General features: G+C 36.1%; 1 long non-coding RNA gene across 2 annotated transcripts; it reads right to left on the reverse strand.

The window, feature by feature from the left end:
• Window positions 1-10,033: 10,033 nt before the first annotated feature.
• LOC105784548 (uncharacterized) lies at window positions 10,034-11,983 on the reverse strand. Of its 2 annotated transcripts, XR_008193027.1 has the most exons (4): window positions 11,296-11,983; window positions 10,995-11,189; window positions 10,813-10,897; window positions 10,034-10,459 (listed from the first exon to the last, which is right to left on the reverse strand). It is a non-coding gene; the product is annotated as an uncharacterized LOC105784548 (long non-coding RNA). The 2 variants fall into 2 exon arrangements; XR_008193028.1 differs by lacking the exon at window positions 11,296-11,983 and having other exon boundaries at window positions 10,995-11,267.
• Window positions 11,984-15,641: the final 3,658 nt, after the last annotated feature.

Raw genomic sequence — 15,641 nt, forward strand, 5'->3', positions numbered from 1 at the left:
TGATATAGGTTCATGGAAGCTTAAGGCTTAGGTTTTGAGACCATCGATGGATTAGATGAAGAATCAACGGAAGGCATAGCCGAAAATGAGAAGTTTGGAGCTCTGGCATAACTTTTCAGAACCCTTGCGCGCGAGCAGCGATGCTCCCGCCTCAGCCAGCACCCTAGTGTGAGAAGTGGCCAAGCTTCATAGATGCCCTCATGTCGCCTGACACTCCAGCGCCAAAAGTCGCGCACCCCTGCACCAATATTGGCGCTCCAACGTTGATTCCCTTCGTTCTGCCTCAAAATTCTATGTTTTGATTGTGTTTCAAGAGCGTTTTGGTTATTTATGAGTTTTACAACCTAATTCAAGTTTCTATAACCTAATTTGGGTTGAACAAATATTATAAATACTCTATTTTGAGAGGGAATTAGGACTTTTGGCTGTTTAGAGACCGAATAGTTATTTTTGTTTACTGTGCCTTCTTTTGATTTTATGGCTTGCTAAACTACCATTTTCTAGTCAAAGGTTTTTTCGATTTTTGTTTTAATGAATTTGTGAGCCTTATTGCTTTAATTCTTCTTTGTTCTTTAATATTCATGCATGTCCTATTTTAATTACAATTGTTCAGACTTATTGAATGTCTAACCAGTATTCAATAGCTTAGAATGGTTGTTGTGTCGATTGGAATAATCAAACCCATAATTGTTTAGTCTCTTCTAATATTAGTGACAAATTGCATAACTCATTTATGCCATAGTTTACATTTATGTGGTGTGGATGTGAGATCTAGCTTAAATGAACCCTACTGAGGTGAGTTTGTTGGTTAGAATTAGGCCTCTCTCATTCTTAATGCTGCCGGTAAGTTAAATCTTGGGTGTTGAGTTACAGTGTTATTTATTAGTTAGGGAAGCAATTTGAAACGAGCTGCCTCTTGGTTACTGAACAAGTAAGGAGAGATTGGTTACCCCACGCTGAGTCAGCAACTAGAATTAATTTATTAAAGGCAGAGAAGTTATATTTATGTCGATGATCGAATTTATAAATCAAACGGAGATTTGCCTTTGAATATAGTTTTTCCCATTAATATTTTGAAATCTTTTAATTATTGTTTTCTTCAATCTAAGTTTCAATTTAAAATTAATTTTAGTTTAAATTTAGCTTTTGATTTTATAAAACTCATTTTAATTTATTTTATTGTTTTTACTTGAAAAATAAAGTTATTATCGATTTATATAGATACGACTGTACTTATTGATTATATTAATCAATCAATCTTTTCATGTAGACTTTTATTTTTGTAGGTCTAGTTAACTTGTCATCACCGCTTAGATGATCTAAAATAATTTTTAATGAAATGTGCCAATAAATCACAAATTCATATGCAAGAAACTTGGAAATAAAGCATCTGATGTCGTGAAGCTGACGCTGCTACTATATAATATGTATTTTGAGTGGACTAATATGTTAAACAAAGAGGTAGTTAACTGAAACAAAAAGAATGTAATAATGATACAGGAGTTCGCGATGTAATGAAGTTGGCAATATTAATCTATTAATGAAACAGGTAGTTAATTGATGCCGACTGAATGTATTAATAATCACAATACTGATTCATATGAAAGAAATATCTTAGTCAATCAGACATGTAATTTTGCTTTTCTTTAGTTTTCTTTTCTTTTCTTTTAATTAGCTTTTCTTCAATTTTTTTCCATTTCTATATTGGAATAAAGAAAAGTATTTTGAATCAAATTAACAATGCAACATTGATTTTCGAGATAATGTAACATTTAATTTTTAATTTTCGTAGGAGGAAATCAAGCGAAATATGCGAGATCCAATGATAATTCTAACAAGCTTTTTTTTTTTTGCTCTGCATACTCTTAGTTCTCTTCACCACTAATAAGTATAGACTGTAACTTTTAAAAAGAAAAAAAAGGTATCGTGTGTAATAATAAAAGATACTGCATTTTTAAAAGAGAACTGAAATTAAAATTTTAAAAATAATTTTATTTGAAGGAAGAGTCACAAACCTTAAAAAATTGTTATTTAAATGAGTAATCACAATTCTTGAAAGGATCAATCTATATTAACAATAAAACATACATTAAAAATACCTAAATTCTGTATTTAAAAAATACTTACAAATTCATCCTTATAAATACCAAAGAAATGTTGAAAATGAGAAACAAAACCACCCTTGGATTTACCAAATGACATATTTCGAAGATGTAGCCTCGCGTTTATACATGGATGAACAAGTATGGTAAGACTTGCTTAAAATTATTATTATTTTTCACCTGATATCCAGTTCCTAAAATTATTATATCCATCATTAAATTTGCAAGTTTTCCCCTTTTTCAGTGACATCATAACCCATCTCTAATTAAGAATAATAACATAAATTAATTACATAACTAATCCTACTTATCAAGTAATAACAACTTGGACTCCGCTAGCTGAAGTGTTTACGGTGAGGGAGCCGGGAGGTGCTTTCTTGGCTCAAGTAGGAAGGCTACTCTCATGTGATTCTCGAAGGTGATTGTATGGAGGTTTTTATTGGGGCTTCGTACGGCTTTGTTAAAATTGTCTGAGTTCGGGGTTTTTCTCCAAGTCTGTCGTCGCTTGCAGACACATTTTCAAAGTCTTATTTTTTGCTGGGTTCGACCAACTGCTAACCAGGTCCGCCATACACTTGCACGGGCATCATTGGATCATGTGAATCCGTCTGCTTTTGTTACTATCCGAACATGTCTCTTTCCTGTCTTGAATTCCAATGGTTAACTAGGTTCTAATGTGGAAAGGCTTTAGGCTTGACTTTAGTTTGCCTTTCCTATTTGCTTTTTTGTGCTTATTTCGAAATCTTAATGAAGTTTTAATTTAAAAAAACAAACAGCTTGGACTCAAGTACCTAAGCCCATAACCCGAACAGGCCTGTATCAGATATCTTTGTATGAACCGAAATACCTCGTATCAAGTACAAGGCAGGTTTTGTTGACCAAGTATATTTGTCTGTACGGCTGTAACTTTTAGATTTGTTGAGATAATGTGTTTAAGATTGCTGCCATTTAAATTTTTTCTGTTACTAATTTTGAATAATTCTCCTTGACTTTAGGAGATTAGTTTTTTTGATTTGTTTGATATATTGTTACCATTTTTTTAGCAGATTTTTAGAACCTCTTTTTTCTATTTTTAGCTTGAACTTTTGTATTTAAACAGTTGAGGTGCAAATCAATTAATATATTCCAGTCTTCAATTATTTTTCTACTTAAAAACTTCCCGTCTCTTCTTTTTGCTTCAAATCTCTCGATCAACCATCAAAGTTCGAGTTCTAAACACCAACAATTGGTATCAGAGCTGTTTTCTTGAGGGATCTATGAGGTTATTTGCGTGTTAAGATGGAAGGAGGATCCAATTTTCAGTTGTTTCACCACCGTCTTGATGGAGACAATTACGATGTGGGCGATTCAGATGGAGACTTACGAGGCTTTGGATCTTTGGGAACTCAGAAAGAGGATTACGAGGTCCCACCTCTTCCAAAGAAATCCCTCGTGGGCATGATTAAAGCACAAAAGGAAAAGAAGACAAGGAAATCAAAGGTAAAAGCTTGCTTATTTGCAGCTGTGTCTCAAATGATTTTCACATGAATAATGTCTCTGAAATCAGCAAAGGAAATCTGGGATTACCTCAAGGCTGAGTACGAAGGAGATGAGAGGATTCGTGGAATGAAAGTCCTGAATCTAATCAGGGATTTCGAGTTGCAGAAGATGAAGGAGTCTGAGTCAGTGAAAGAATATTCTGACAGACTTCTCAGCATTGCCAACAAGGTGAGATTGCTTGGTTCTGAGTTGAACGACTCTAGAATCGTAGAAAAGCTGCTGGTCACTGTTCCAGAGAAGTTTGAAGCCACCATTACTACTCTAGAGAACACCAAGGACCTGTCAAAGATCTCTCTTGCAGAGCTCTTGAATGCTTTACAAGCACAAGAGCAAAGAAGATCCATGAGGCAAGAGGGAGTGATAGAAGGGGCCTTACCTGTCAAACATCAAGACAACAACAGGTATAAAAAGAAGAAAAATTTTAAGAACCAATCAATGAGTGAAGAAAATTCATCAGACAATTATCAAAAGAGCAAAAGAGGAGGTGTCAAGAAATCCTACCCACATTGTCACCATTGTGAGAAGAAAGGCCATCCACCATTCAAATGTTGGGAAAGACCTGACGCCAAATGCTCCAAATGCAATCAACTTGGACATGAAGTAGTGATTTGCAAGGTCAAAGGCCAGGTGCAAGAAGTAGATGCACAGGTAGTTGATCAAGAAGATGAAGATCATTTGTTCGTGGTTACTTGTTTCTCAAGCAGAGAATCAAGTGAGAGCTGGTTGATTGATAGTGGGTGCACAAATCACATGACCTATGACAAGGAGCTCTTCGAGGAATTGAGAAACACTGAAGTCAAAAGAGTGAGGATTGGAAATGGTGAGTACTTGAAAGTCAAGGGAAAAGGCACAATAGCTATTACAAGTTATGAAGGTACAAAATTCATTTCAGATGTTTTGTTTGTACCTAAAATTGATCAAAATCTCTTAAGTGTTGGTCAGTTGCTGGATAAAGGCTATAAAGTGCTATTTGAGAATAAGCAGTGCTTGATCAGAAATGCTAATGGCAGAGACTTGTTCAATGTCAAAATGAAGGGAAAAATTTTTGCTCTTAATCCAATGGAAAATGAGCAAATGGCTTTTAAATCTAGAGTTAGTGCTACTGAGACTTGGCACAAGAGACTTGAGGCTAGAATTGAGCATCAGTTGACGATGCCATACACTCCACAACAAAATAGAGTCAGTGAAAGGAGGAACAGATTCATAATGGAGATGACTCGATGTATGCTTCATGAAAGAGTCTTCCAAAAGGCTTTTGGGGAGAAGCTACAAACACTGCTGTGTTCTTGCAAAATCGGATTTCAACAAAAGCTGTGAAGGATCAGACGCTATTTGAAGCTTGGTATGGTTACAAACCTTCTTTAAAGTTTCTTAGAGTGTTTGGCTGCCTATGTTTCACTTACATTCCACAGGTCAAGCATGATAAGCTTGACAAAAAGGCAGAAGCTGGCATTTTTGTTGGGTATAGCACTGTATCTAAAGCTTACAGAGTCTTTCAACCACACACTGGACGTGTTATTGTGAGCAGAGATGTTTATTTTGTTGAAAATGAGCAATGGAATTGGGAAGACTCGATCAAGACGAACCAAAGGTCTAGTGCACCAAATCATTTTACCATTAGCAGCACGTCAGAAGAGCTTGAAGATGAAAGGTAGGATGTTTTGGCTGATGACGCACCTGTCAGAGGTACATGGCTGCTCTCCGACATTTACCAAAGATGTAACATGGCTATTTGTGAGCCTGCAGAGTATCATGATGCAAAAAAATAGTCAACATTGGATGGCTGCAATGAAGGAGGAGCTTGTGATGATCAAGAAAAACAAAACTTGGGGTTGGTTGATCGACCTCTGGACAGAAATATAATTGGAGTTTGCAACATCTAAACAACGAGGAGTGTTGAGATAATGTGTTTAAGATTGCTGCAATTTAAATTTTTTCTGTTACTAATTTTGAATAATTCTCCTTGACTTTAGGAGATTAGTTTTTTTGATTTGTTTGGTATATTGTTACCATTTTTTAGCAGATTTTTAGAACCTCTTTTTTCTATTTTTAGCTTGAACTTTTGTATTTAAATAGTTGAGGTGCAAATCAATTAATATATTCCAGTCTTCAATTATTTTTCTACTTAAAAACTTCTCGTCTCTTCTTTTTGCTTCAAATCTCTCGATCAACCATCAAAGTTCGAGTTCTAAACACCAACAAGATTGACCAGATCTCTCACTTCAAAGCGTCTGTTCTGAGTCCTTCCGTTGTTTGCTTGCTACTTTATCCAGTTTTGGGCTCCACTAAGATGAAGCTTTAACAATTTGATTACTGCCTAACTAGCTTGCAAGCTTCTATCTACACTTTCAAGCTTAGAATCACTAGGCAAATGTGACAGATACAATCGGGTTCGCTAACCATATACTATTTCAGCCGAGGAATGACCACCACTCAACCATGGGAATCCATCTCGCCCATTCCTTAGCCCTTTCAGTTGATTATGTAGTTGTAACCTCTAAGTCCGAGATTAGGGTATAATATCCACCACATACCTATATGTAAAAATAAATGTCGATAATGGCAAGAAAAAAGAGAAAAATAGAACATATAGATTTTACGTGGAAACTCTTTTGAGAAAAAATCGCTATGTCGAATTCCAATAATTATAAGGAATATAGACTACGTCTATTTATAAGTTTAGAAAACTTCTATACGTATTCTTTTTGTGCAGCCTGTAACACTATATTCATACTTTACACAAATGATTGTTTAAGAAATTCCCAAATATCCAAGTACAAAAGTCTCAAAAAGCTCGATATGATAGAAGTAATTCATAGGTTTAATCCCTTACTAAAAAGATAGTAGTTTCTTAAGCTATTCATCAAAAGTGTCCAAAGATCCAATGCGTAATAGCTAGTGATCACCTCTCAATCTCAAAACCATTATGATAGAACAAGTTAGAAACAAACCTTTAACATTTGAAAAAATATTTGAAATTATAGGGTAAAATCATTCACCAACTATTCATCCACGATTGTCACGAGGAGAGAAAAGATGCTTATAATAAGAATTGATGAGAGACAATAGGCTAATGATGAGACTCCTATAGGTTTGGCGTTATTAGTAAGAAGGATAGCATTCTAGGGGAGGCTTCAGTTGGCTAAGAGTGAAGGGTGTGGAAGATGTAATAGTAAATATACATGGGCATACTCATGATAAGGGGGAGTTGGTGGATAGTTCTATGGATTATGTTATGGATCATGATCAAATGTGGAGTGAAGATGTGCCTAGTGTGAAGGGTCCAATTCCTTTATTGGGTGTTAACAGGTCTGAGCTACGGGATGTGGGTAATATTGTGATCCATAGCAATGGGTCGATGGGGAAACTGGTAGAGAATGAGGCTGCTAGGACGATTGTGTCTCCTAGGAGTAGAAAGGATAATCTTGACATCTTCCCAAAACTACATTGAGACAAATAATGGAACATGAAGGTTTAGAAAGGTGAAGCTCCTAAAGGAACCGGAAGGGCAAGTTGCTAATAAAAAATAGAAGAAAAAGTTATGGAAAGGTCATAAGTCTAAGGTTGATAAAAGTGAAGAGCAGAAGAAGGTTGAGAGTTGTCTTGTAGCTAATGCGTCACTTTAGATAGTGACTTCAGAAATCGAAAAAAAAAGTAATCTTAAAAAGGCAATGGAAACTTTGCAGTTTGGGAAGTTGTTGGGTATGCAAACGGATGGCAATGATGAACTAATTGTGAAGGATCTAGCTTGCATATTGGAAGCCAGAGAAATTTGGCGAGTATGTCCAGTGATTGAAGTTCCAATCTAGTTTAAGGAATGCCTTGCGGCTTGTTTTTCTTGAATCATTAAAGGTGTCTTTTAATAGTGAAGTTGTGAATTATAAAGAGGTTGATTCATAATGCAAGGATGAAATGATGTTATTTCAATTTTATGTGTCCATTGTTGGATAAACACGTTAGCGAACAAATATATATAAATAAACAATTATTTATATAAAATAAAATAAAATAAAATAAAAAATTTGTATTTAAAATATCAAATGCAAAAAACCAATAAATAAGATTAGAAAACCAGAAATCAAATAAACAATCAAATTTTACTAGATGTTGAGGCTTGTTTTACACAGTTTCCTTAAGACAAATTTGACCGCTCCTACTGTACTTGGAGAAACGTTGGTCGACTATCTCCCAAGATACAACAAAACGATAATCGAAACAGTAGCACCTCTACAGAGATCAACGAACAAGCCTTACTTTCTTCTATCACCGAAACGTTGAAAAATATTGAGAAGAAAAGAGAAGAATTTTTTTAGAGCAAAATAAACTCTGTTTCAGAGAATTTGTCATTGTAAAAAATTTTTTGAAGAATTCTTAGGCATTATAGGCATTCAATAGGGAGGAATTTTGGAAATATACATAATTAAAGATACAAAATCTGCATTAAAGGAGTAATTAAATCAATCAAATTGATTTGAATCAAATAAATTAGGATATATGTCCTTTTTAAATCAGATTTTGTATATATTTGCTGAGAAAAATAAATTTCATGTTGGGCTTAAAATATCCGTAGGCCCATTTTGGGCTCGACCGGTCTAGACATTTTGCATCGTCGCCCACATCATGTGGGTGCGCCCCAACCCTGATAGGTTTGAATTTGCACCCCTCTGTGCGCGAGGCAAGGTTCCAAACTTAGCCATTCAATCATCTTTCAAGTGGGTTCTCATATATATACACATCTCACACTTGGTATTTAAACAATGTGAAATCTAAGCTTTTCTTTTCCTCAACAAATATTCACAAGTAGCTTACTTTGAACATCAATTTCTCATTCATCACTCAACCATTTTGAGCATATGATATACCATTGTAAAGGTTTCATGGAGTAGAATATAAAATCATAATTTTCTGATTTAACTCTTCACCTTTACCGATTGAGAATATGCCTCAAAGTTTTCAAAAATTACAAATTTTTCCAACATCCATACATCTCATTGCCAAGATGAAGATGATGGAGTAAATTGCGAGGCAGGGTGATTGACGGGTCCTAACCAGGGGTGCTTAAGGAAGGTGGGTGTTGAAAGGTTATTAAATTGTTAGGATTGATGGAGTTTTATTGTGGTTGTTCTTCCTTATTTTCATGGATGCTTGGGTTTTGGTTTTCTTGGTATATTGTTGATTATCAATTGGATTTTGAGTTTTGAAGTGAAAACAATAATGGTAATTATGTGTTTTCATCAAGTGGTGAAAGCAACAACATAGCTAATGATGGTTTACTCGTAATGTCTCGTTAATGGTTATGGTGATCATTTAAAAGAAATTTTTTAGTGGATTTTTCAAGGAAAGGAAGGGAGTACTAGATTCCTATCTTTTAAGGTGGTAATTGGACATGTGGAGATAGAGAAGTGTGTTATTGTTTGTACAACTGGTAGAGGCGAAATGTTTTATAACTATTTTGAATTGTGTATTTTCCATTCAAGAGTGTAGGTTTAGCTTCTTAATCTAATCTGGTAATTTTGATGGCGATTAATGAAGAATTTTTCACTGCAGCAAAACAAGCTTTTAGTGGTTTTTTTTAGGCCGCTAAAACTATTTGCGGCCTTTCACAAGCGCCGCAAAAAATGCCGCTATAGACAATGCCGCTAAATTTTGCGGCGTTTATGTGAAAAAACGCCGCTAAAGAACGTGACATTTAGCGACGCTTTACCCACAAACGCCGCTAAAGAACATGATCTTTAGCTGCGCTTTTATCACAAACGCAGCTAAAGAACATGATCTTTAGTGGCGCCTTACCTACAAACGCCACTAAAGATCATGTTCTTTAGCGGCGCTTTTATCACAAACGCCGCTAAAGAACATGATCTTTAACATGTTCTTTAGCAGCGCTTTTATCACAAACGCTGCTAAAATAATTTACTGGAAAATTATTTACTGTTGTTTGGCAAATTTCCTTAAAATATTTTTCGGAAAAGCTGTTTTTACATATATTAATAAATTTATATTTTAAATTGTATTTACATATGTTGCAATAATTTATTTAATAAATTAAATTAAATATATAATAATACTCAATTATTAAGCTAGAATATTAACCGTCATAAATTGAAAACAACCAAAGCCAAATAAATTATTTATAATTGTGTTATGTAAAAATAAAAAAACAAGGACTGAATAATTATAAATTAGCTTCCAAACCACAATTAATACTAGAAATTAATAAAAAACCGCTGGAAATGCTTGACTGTAACTGGAAGTTGGAGATGCTGGAGCCTCAAACTCGGCTACACTATCCAGTGACAAGTAATTAAACAAATGAAGGCAACAAAACCAGTGACGAGTATCACCACCATCTTAGTTATGCGCAAGTAAAAAGGGTGACATAGTAAAATCATTAATGAGATGTCTTAGACAAGAGAGAACCTATGTAACACATATCTTTCTAATTTCTCCATGTCAACTCAAAAGTTGAAACAATATATTCAACCTCTGAATTTTAGTTTTTAAGCAACAATATATGTTAAATTTGTAAATTCCGGGTTTTGCATGCTACACCAGCCCAGGAATTAGATGAAGTAAAAACGAAGGTACATGATTAGAAGATACATACAAGAACATCAAGAAGATTACAAATGCGGCCCATTTCATCAGCTATAAAAGGCAAATCATGTGTATATCTCCATTCACCATCGACAATGAACTTGTAATGGTATATGCCAGACGGAAGGACCAAAAGAACTGAGTGGTCCTTACCAGATCTCTGCCATGACATCTTCGTCTTGATATTCTCCTTCCATGTCATAATCATCATAATCTTCGACTTCCTATATTGAAAAAACATAATAATTAAAAGAAAATTTCTTTAACAAAAAAGAAGAAGGTCCACATTCAATAAAAAAGGACATATAAAAGAATAACTTAAATGAAGGATATCAAATTCCAGATCATGAAATAGATATAAAATATGCAAACAACAGCCCTTACGATTATCATTTTCTATAAAATTCCACATCATTAAATTGATATAAAATATGCAAGAAACATACTTATTTATTTCTTCTTTTGAGTAGACTTACTTCTCAGTCGTATCCCCGCATTGCCCAATCCAGAACCAATTAACAATTTTCCTTCTTATTGTATTGAATGAACTTGTCAAATAAAAAATGCAGGAAATTACCTTGTGTGAGCAAAGCCAATCTCATTAGAAATTCCTTCTATTTCTTCCAAGGAAGACCAATTTCCATAAGCTTGTCTGACCAAATCTTCAACATATGATTGAAATTGCAATTGCCATGCACAAAAAAATCATTATTAGACACTTGCAACAATATATATATTTGAACTTAGAATAAAACTTACTCTGTTGATACTACTTAGGGTTTGTATAGGATATGTAGTCCCATTAATCTCTGCTTTCACAAGTTGACAAATGGGGTTTAAGAAGACTCTGTAATTAGTGCCTTGAAAAACATAGTATTTATTTCCCATAACACAAGTTTTGGCATGCTTGATTGTGACATCCCACAATTTCTCAGACATTCCAGGCCCTAAAATCTGTTCAACATCATTGAAAAAAACCAGTTAACATTTAATGAATTTTTTTGTCAGATGGATCGATCCAATTCAAACAAGATTCATTGTATCAAATGTAAATTGTTACCTTTCTAAGCCAATCTTGTGTACTAGATCCAAACCACTAATTGATTTTCCCCGAAAAAGCTTTTTTCGCAGTAAAAAAAATCCTATTTTAATTGATAGGTGGTTTTGATGAAAGGATTGTCTTTGTTTCTTCGTTTCAAGCTATAAAGCTTCTAATTTGTGAATTTCATGTAAAAAAAACTGCAAGTTGGAAAGAAGTTGTGGTTTTGATAAAAGGATTGTCCTCCTTTCTTCATCTCATGCTATAAAGTGTCTACTTTGTTAATTGCAAACAGTTAACAATGTTAATGTTGGGAGCAAAAGCAATGAAATTTTGAAGAAAATTAACTACAAAATGGCTCTTTCTTCTTTTAATCTAGTTCAAGATCCTAACATTAAGCAATATTCAACTTGGATTAATTTGCCCCCACTAAGATCCATATTTAATATAAAAAATAAATAAAAATGTAGTTTTCTGACGAAAGTATTGCAATCAAAACTCATAAATTTCACAGATAATCGAAGAATGATAAATTCCATATCTTCAAATTAAAATAACCCAAAGAACAAGAAAAGACCATCAAAAAGGAATAAAGAAGAAAAAAACCCTAATTTTTTTTGACAGAAACAGATTCGATTACACTAAAATCAAGCAATCTGAAAACGAATCTTTTAAAATCCGATTTATTATCAACCAAATCCGCTAACACTGATTTTGTCAATTCCATCAAATCGTTCATAACAAGAGATTCAAATCAAAAACAACCAAGAAAAAAAACAATAAAACATAAATCGAGATTCATATATCTGGCAGAATCAGCACATAATAATACCTTCAATTTCGATAAAAGGTAAAAGAAAAAAAAACCCATCAATTTGTTGCAAATGTTAAACACCATTAAATAGAAGAAGAAAAGATAAATTGGAAAAAATAAAAAGAGGGAATGGAAATGTTACAGTGATCGGAGAGAGGGTAAATAGAATTGATAGAAGAGATTGTGATAAGGGATAGAAAATCGAGCAGAAATTTGGAGAAGAAAAGAGAAGAAAAGATAAGAGAATTCTGTTGAAAACTTCTTCAGTATTTTCGATAACCTCGCCCATGCAGCACATGCATATTTTAAGGAAATACAAAGCAAATGACGTGGACATAATTCGGTTACAATTAAAACGCCCCGTTTCACTAATACCCAAAACTCCTCGTTTCAATTAAACATAGCTTATTTTAACTAAGTCTTTCCCTGCTAACATTCGAGCCCGTAACAGTACTCTCTCCCACAAACACATCCTTGTCCTCAAGGATGAAAATGAGGAAATTTGGATTGAATTGCCGAGAGTGATTCCCAGGTAGCGTCCTCCGGAAAAGTGTTTGTCCATTCGATCAACACTTCTGTCAGTGCTTGGTTCCCTTTGTTAACCATTCTTCTGTATAAAATACGAATGGGTTCTTTTTGCAAGGCACCTTGATCATCCCATGAGTGGTAACTGAGCTTGAGTCGGAACTGACCCAACATGTTTCTTCAGTTGTGATACATGGAACGTTGGATTGATCTGAGAATTTGGTGGAAGCTGAAGGGTGTAGGCTACTGCCCCTACATTTCCAATAACAGGAAAAGGTCCAAAAACTTTTGGAGCTAGTTTCTAACTGATAACCTTGCGAAGAGACTGTTGTCGATAAGGCTGCAACTTCAGGTAAACCATGTCCCCAACTTGGAAACTTCTTTCTGATCGATGTTTGTCAGCAACATTTTTCATGCGAGTTTGAGCCTTAAGACAAAATTGAAGCAAGTTCCTGGCCGCCTCACGAGCTTGTAGACTACGTTCAACACCTGCCACTGATGAGGCTCCAGCTAAGTATGGCATATGCGTCGGTGGAGGCTAACCATACAATGCCTCGTACGGCGTGAGTTGAATCGCAGAGTGAAAGGAGAAATTATACCACTATTCAACAAGGGCCAACCAGTGGAATCAACGTGCAGGAGCTTCTCCCGTCATACAACGTAAATAGCTTTCAAGGCATCGATTTAAGACCTCAGTCTGACCATCCGTCTGAGGGTGGTAGGCTGTCGATAACATGAGCTTAGTACTCGACTGCTGGAAAAGTTCTTGCCAAAAGCTACTGACAAAGATTTTGTCTCGGTCCGAAATGATAGTCTCGGGCATTCTGTGAAGCTTATACACATTTGTCAGAAATTCATGAGATACCTCCTTAGCTGTATAGGGGTGAGACAGGGCTAGGAAATGACCGTATTTGGTGAGATGATCCACTACCACGAATAGAGTTCTTTTTGTTGGACGTTGGTAACCGCACGATGAAGTTCATACTTATCACTGACCAAGCTCGATCAGGGATTGGTAATGGCTGTAATAACCCCGGAGAAGCTACCATTTCGCCTTTACATTGCTGACAAATGATGCATTCTCGAATCCACTTTCTAACATCAGTGGTCAGACCCTTCCAATAAAATAGACTTGAGAGTCGTTTTCTAGTCACATGCACCCCCGAATGACCCCCGACTGCGCTTGCATGAAAATGAACGAACAACTCTTGTCGTAATTATGGAACTCTGCCCACCACAATCTTCCCTTTCCGAAACAGAAATCGGCCATCGTAGGAGTACCTCTGGTCCTGGTTCTGTTGTTGTTGGATATTCTGAATAATCCTCTACAATTTATCATCCAAAACATATGATTGCTGCACCCGTTCCAAAAGACTGGAAATAATTGTACTCGCCGAAAGCTGAAAGTGTTGACTGTGTTCCAACTGGGGTTGATGCGAGAGGGCATCAGCTACCCTGTTGTTTATTCCTAATCGATACACAATCTCAAAATCATATCCCAACATTTTGGCTACCCAGCGTTGTTGGAATGGGGTAACAACAACCTAGTCTGATAGAAATCTCAAACTGTGATGATTTGTTCGGATTTTAAAATGCCGGCCAATCAAATAAGAGTGCCACTTTCGGACCACCAGCAAAACAGCCAGCATCTCCTTTTCATATATTGATAGGGCCTGATGTCGTAGTCCCAAAGCCTTACTAAAAAAAGCTAATGGCCTCCCCTGCTGTTGTAAAACCGCGCCGACACCAAACCCGCTGGCATCAGTGTCAACAGTGAATTCCAACTGAAAGTTAGGAAGCATCAACACCGGTGTAGAACATAAGGCTATTTTGAGTGCTAGGAAAGCCTCGGTACCTTGTTCGAACCAACACGAGTAGTTCTTTTTCAGTAAGTCCGTTAGGGGTTTTGCAACCACCCCATATCTTTTAATAAACCTTCTGTTGTGGCCTGTAAGACCTAGGAAGCTGTGCAGCTCCCTAATCTATTGAGGAATGGGCCATGAAGAAATACATTCTATCTTAGCAGGATCCATAGCAACAGTACCTGCATGTAGAACATGTCCCAAATATTGTATTTGGGGTGAACCAAAACAACACTTCGTTTTCTTAGCAAATAACTGATGTTCTCTAAGAACAAGAAGGACTGACCTCAAGTGTTGTAAATGCTCAGGCCATGAAGTGGAATAGACGAGAATGTCATCAAAGAAGACCAACACAAATTTTCGCAACTATGGCTTAAAGATAGAGTTCATGAGAGCTTGAAAACTTGAGGGGGCATTAGTGAGGCCAAATGGCATAACGAGAAATTTGTAGTGCCCCTTGTGGGCCGTCTTGTGCACGTCGGGTTCCCACATGCGAATTTGATGATATCCAGCTCACAAATCCTACTTAGAAAAGACTCGAGCTTCCCCTAACTCGTCCAGTAGCTCCTCAATGACTGGAATAGGGAATTTATCCTTCATTGTATGTTGGTTGAGTTGTCTATAATCGACGCAAAGCCTCCAACTTCCGTCTTTCTTCTTCACCATGACAATAGGGGATGCAAAATAGCTGGTGCTGTCTCAAATTATCCCTGCTTAGAGCATCTCCTGAGTAAGCCTCTCCATTTTAGTTTTCTTGAAAGCTGGATAACGATAAGGCCGGATTTTGACCACAGCTCCCTCATCCCTTAATGGAATTTTGTGGTCGTGAACCCTTCGAGGAGGTAAACCCTTAGGAACTTGGAAGACATCATCAAATTCCCTCAACAATGTTTGGAGTTGGCCCTCAGTATCCTTGACCCCTATGGACAAAAGCAGCACTTGAGCTGGCAAACTCAAAACTACCGTATACGGACCCAGTGACTACCCCATCAGTGCAAAGGCCTTTGAGCCATTGTTTCGGGTCGCTAGAGCGCCAGGAACAATGCCCTGAATACTACAAGATTCGCCATTGAGTAGGAACTGCATCGTTAAGGAACTAAAGTTCCATATGATGTCCCCCAAAGCTAGCAACCACTGTACCGCCAGAACCATATCACATCCCTTTA

This window comes from Gossypium raimondii, chromosome 13 (genome assembly GCF_025698545.1).
Source record: "Gossypium raimondii isolate GPD5lz chromosome 13, ASM2569854v1, whole genome shotgun sequence".
Lineage (NCBI taxonomy): Eukaryota > Viridiplantae > Streptophyta > Magnoliopsida > Malvales > Malvaceae > Gossypium > Gossypium raimondii.